Genomic DNA, 6,000 nt, shown 5'->3' with positions numbered 1-6,000 from the left:
TGTTTAGAAAATTAAGATGCAAATACCTACTGAGCATGTTTCCATGGAACTCATTGGAAGGATGTGACCTTGGCCAAGAAAGAACTCTTTCAAATCTGGTTCGGATCCAGACAAAGGGACAGATACACAACTTGTTCTCCTACTTTCTTTAACATTTGTTATTATGAGGCGTTTCTTGACATTTTCACTGATTTTCAAGGGAATTATTCTTGGGTCATTGTTCCACAATGGAGACTATATTATTTAATGATCAGCATTGTTTCACTGGCTTAGCTAAAGTGATTGATGAGGGGGCTGTTGGGTCTTGGCATAGCAGTCTACTCAGTGACATTCTAGTTTCATTCATGGTCTGCATTTCATTGCTATCAAGTCCATTTACATTCTGCATCACCTCAGTGTAGACAGTTGTGTCATGACTCAGCAGGTTTTATATCAAACGACACACACAAAAATAATTCAATCAGCAAAACATTTGATGGTCACAGGTAAGTAGTCACGGGGAAATATTTTATATTCCTCAATGTTTTATTTATATCATCCGATGAGGAGGTTGCATTTGCACCTAGATTTTCACAAAACTAAGGATGAGGCATGGGCCATTGAGTTTTGGATTCAGACAAAAGGAATTTCTTTAACCTTATGAGATACAGTGTTTTCCAGGAAATAATTCAGGGATCCTGTAGAGAAAAACAAGCAGTGTGAGTGATTTAGTGCAGCCTGATTGGACTTAAAGAGACTGTTTGGCCTTGGGGGAGATATGTACGCTATAGTTACATAAATGTGTTATTTCTGCTGAGCTGTGAAATAGATTTTACACCTTATGCTGTCTTTCTGATAGTGTCTGCTGTAGCTCCCTTGATAACCTCGAACCGGTCCAACTAGGAGTTAAATCTATAGGAGCCATAAGAGCCTCTGTGTAAATTTGTATGATATCAAATTTTAATGCCAGACCTTGCCATTGAAAACTGCTTGCAGTATATTTTGAAAAGGCGGATTTCTCTGTCCTCTCTATGAAATGGCATTCAAATGTGAACATGGCAGGCCTGCACCGACGTGGTGACCCCTGCTGCAAGGCAAACTAAACACTGCAGCGCTGCAGCAGTAGACCAGCCAGCCTCTGAGGTCACACACAGCCCGGCTGCATGAGTCACACAGCCCAGAGCGAAAAGCGAAATGTGTAAAAACGCCACATTGGCAGATTAGTTTGTTTACATCCTGCGCTGGACGTGATTTGGCCAGGCTGCAGCGAGACACAGCCAAGGAGCCCGTCCTCCCTTTTTCTATCTCTCCCTCTTTAACTCCATCCTTTTTCCTCTCTCTTCATTCCCTCATTTCTTTCCTCCCTCTTAACTCTCAGCTCTCTCGCCCGTGCCAACAACACATGACCATGAGGCAGAGTGCGGCGGAAAAATAAAGCCGCCCTGGCCTTGTAAAAAATTAAAACAAAGTGAAAAAATCAGACAAATTAATAACACGAAACAGATGGGGAAGTTGTATTTCCAGAATAAAACAAGACTTAAAAAAAAAAAAACTCTCCTCCCGAGTTTGCCAAGTTATGAGCTCATGTTTTGTGGGCCCTCTGCTGAATATCTATTCATAGCGTCAGCTCCAACATGTCAGACTTTTATGACCCATTTCTCCTCTCGTTATCTGCAGCAACAATTAGGGGCCTGCTAATTTAATTCTGGGAATATGGAAGTGCTTTCCTGACTTGGAAGGAGTCTCACGGCGAGCCGCTGCGCACAGGGACAGATTAAACCCCTCATACATCTTGAATCGTGGACCGGAGGCTGGTAAAAAATCAACACGAGACCACGGCCGGGTGTGCATGTGTGTTTTTCTCACAGATCTAGAGTGTGATGATGAACAGGTCAACCTGGGGTCACACACACACAAACAGACACAGAGATGTTCATAGTGTCCGTCATCCTTGGTTCTGAGGTCACGCCTGGCATCGTTTTCTGAAATCAGTGGAAGTGGCGATGTCATTTCTGCATCGTCTGTCATACTGAACCTCTTTTCCTAATGTTGACACATCTGTAAGACCGATCACAAGTGGACCCCGCTTAGCACAGGTGTGAACGCACCCAAATTTGTTCTGTGATATCACTCAGACCTCATGGTGGTCTGCTTCACATGAAGGGCCGCCTACTCAGCCGGCGTCCTCTGACCTGCACTGAATCAATGTATTTTTAGATTCCCTAATAGATTTATTTCTGGCCCTCGCCAAAATATCAACACCACCCACCACAGAGGGATCGATACTTAAACGGATAATTCTTTCTTCATAGCAGAGCTGCAGAGAAACACTCAGCTCATTGATTCATTTATCCCGGGACTCTGCAAACAGACACATTTGTCAAATCAGATTGGGTAAAAACCTAATTTGATCTTCACAGACACAAATAGCGTACCAGATTAGAGTGGGGAAGTGAGATCCGATCACAAGCGGTCGCCACTATATCCAGGTTTGAAGTTCAGGTCGGAGTTTTGTAAATGGTGTAATCTTGCTTTATATCAGATCTGCGCACACTACTTTAAATGGAAACCAATATTTGGACATTAATTCAATTATGGTGTATACATCAGTTCTTTACATTTAATTCATATTCCTGTTTACACGGTACAGAGCAAAGTCCGATTCTGATTTACATCATTAAGTCTGACATTATTCCACCAGATCCAACAATGACGTTACAATGAGATTAAGGTGTACACAAGAAAATTCTTAATTAGTCATAATCATTGATTCTTTCGGCCACTCCTGACTTTGCACAACACAGACACACACACAGGTCAGACACATCGTTTGATTTTCACACATTCAAATGATGCATGTGTTCATTTGCATATGGAGCGGGGGAGTGAGAGCTGACACATACAGGACACGTTTTGTTAAGGCCAGGTCTGTACACACTGTATTTAAAGCTTTGACCCCTTGTTATCAGATCTCTCAGGAAAGATGTCAATATCAGGTCTGAACAAGGCCTAAATCAAGAGCTGACCTTCAAATCCACTAAAACATAAAACTTTCTGCTTCACAATCATTGCACAGTTTCAAAAAAAAATGTAAGTAGGAGTTATGTAAGTTTTGGCAGCGCGCTGACAAAGGGTCTGAGCAACTCACCACCCTTCTCTTTTAAAGCCTCGGCACCTCCTCACACAAGTGATCTGAGTTGAGGCTGATTTGACCTCTGCTGAGTCTGCACCAATTAGATTGAACCCTGCAGGTGCACCACATCTAATGGCAGAGTCACGGAGATGTGAGCCGTGTCTGAGCACGTCCCCCCCACAACCCTGAGGTGGAATCAGGAGCAGAAATAGAAGGAGGGCGTGCACACATTTGAAAAGATGTCTTTTTAATAGATGTATTTATCAGATAGTGGGTGTCCACACATCACGTGCTGTGAACACACATCACGTGTTTGATTGACAACCTCAAAAATGTCCAGTTCGGAATCTGCTGCGACTGTTCGGTGAAATTGTTCCTCGATAGTCGTGCCCTACAGCGGAGATCATTCCGAGCACTGAGCTGAACCGACATCCACTTCATATGCTATTGTCATTATATCGAGGCTGGAAACCGGAGAAAATTGAGAGGAAGTTGTTTTTTTCAATGACCGGAACTCCATGTCGCTTACGAGCACCATCAACTAAATGTCATGAGTCACTTTAAACTTTTCCTCCTTAAGAGAAAGAGTCGATTTAACAGGAGGAAAGAGGGTCATAATTTGTTCATATAATGTTCCCTCCATGCCATATTATGAGCAGGATTCCTGACCGGTGTGACAGAATGGAAATGTATTTGGAGGCCATCCATTTTACCTCGGTGCTTATGGGGTTTTACACGCTGCATTTCTGTGAAAGAGCCAGAGCTAAAAGTAACATATTGCATTTACGTTTAAAGAAAAGGCCAAGAAGAACAATTCATGACAATGGACACAAGCGTGTGAATAATGGCAAAGTTGGATAAAGTGATATTATTAATTCAGATACTTAAAACATATCAATTCTGTATCATTTCGTACACAAGACGTCCAGTTGCATGAAAAATCCAGTATTCCCTGCACATGCTCAGCTTTGTGTGCTTGTGCTCTCCTTCCCTGAGCGAGTTAAACAATACATCATGTGACGCTTGATTACTGTGCACGGAGGCCACCTCTGTTAATATGTAGCTTCTTACGCATCTGTAACTATCTGCAGGGAATTGATTCACTGTAGACGTTGCTTCCCCCGACCATGAAAACCGCCTGGAACTGATCAGAATCTAAAGATAATGAGGTTCAGTGCTTTGCCCTGATTTGAAACCTAAAGGATCTACGGCTGGAAGAGGCTCCGGCCGCCTATAGCTTATAGATGGATGTGTTCTGCATGTTTGTCTCGTTGCAGAACATTGTGAACATTTTAGGGACGTTCAGTTCCAACAACAACACAGATTCATCTATGAGTTTACAGCAATATGTCAAGACTAACATGTATAGGACAGTTTCATAAGCAAACATTTGACCTTAGCAAACTCCTTGTCCCAATTAGTTCAATTCTTTCTAGAGTAATTTCCCATAAATAAATAAAATATGATCCGGGCCAATATATAGAAAAGCATCGGAGGGCCTTTACATACCTGCACACACACTGTGTATACACTGCCTTTGCTTATAAAAAGATTTTTACATGGTAATATAATATTAATACTTTATGATGAATGATTATTTAACCTACACTTAGCCTCGGATCATGTGTCTATTTCACTTCTTCACATGTACACAAACTTTTCTGACTTCACAGTGACATCTTGATGATGTCATTCCTACCATACGATCATTATTTTTCCGTCTATGAGCTTTATGTCATGACTGTTTTCCTGTAGGATGCAGTGACACATCAAAAATGCATGATTTCATTTCCCAAGTACATATTCCCGTCAAGTTTGGTGAAAATCCGTCTATGCATCCTTCAGTTATTTTGTATTCAAACAAACAGGGAGAAAGAAAACAATCACCCGTCTTCACGGCTGTGATGGCGTGCAGGACAAACATGAAGGCAAACACACCCAGATAGGGAAATACACGAAACCAACAAGTCGTTAACATGCAGAAATGACAGATGAGCTTAGTGCCGGCACATATTTGTGCTACTCCACAAGGCAGCTGATACATTTGAATGTGTCTTATGGTCCAAAGTTACAAATGTATTTTGTGGAGAAAAAAAAGGAAACATGACGTGTTACAACTTTGCAACAAGCTCAGTGGTGATCACTGCACACACTCACAGTCAGCACCAGATATTATAGGAGTAGCTCTCTCTCTCGCTCTCTCTCTGTATGTGACTCCTACCGGCTGGTATCAACAGGAAAGAGTCAGCCAATGAAACTAATTGGGTGGTGTGTGTTTTATGAAAAGAACAGCCTGTTCTGTCCCAGGCTCCCTCCCACTGGTCTGTGACTGGCTGCCTCCTAAGTGGTCTGCTTTTCCTCTCTGCGCTGTGATTGGAGCCGGGGCGAGTCAATAACTCCCTAAAAAAAAGAAGGAAAAAAAAGGCACCTCTTACCAGTCCACCACCCCCCCTCCCTCTTTTCCCCAGGACATACCCTTGTTGTTTTCAACTTCTAGAGGCAGAGCTGGGCTGAGACGATCCAGCACAGTCACACACTGCACACCAGAGCTGTACCTGCGCTCGGGCTGTACACTGTGTCCTGGGTTTCAGACCCTGAGCACGTTTACAACTTTACAACTCTGCACCAAATACTGCCTGTGCCCTCCATACCTTCCTTATTTCCTATCTGCAGATTATAGGAATACTATAGAAATGACTGAGTTGGCAAATTTGTGCAGGAATGAGAACAACCTACACATTCCGTGGCCTTTATGTGACTTAACAGTGGCGGTTCTATTCCTGATCCTATCACTACTGTCATTCATCAAACCTTTTTAATAGCCTGTTTGTATCTGCACCAGGTCTTTGTGTCACACTTTATGTAATAACTATTAGCAGCCAGTTTAC

The sequence above is a fragment of the Platichthys flesus genome, chromosome 23 (assembly GCF_949316205.1).
Source record: "Platichthys flesus chromosome 23, fPlaFle2.1, whole genome shotgun sequence".
Taxonomy (NCBI): Eukaryota; Metazoa; Chordata; class Actinopteri; order Pleuronectiformes; family Pleuronectidae; genus Platichthys; species Platichthys flesus.
This window is presented reverse-complemented; position numbering follows the sequence as displayed.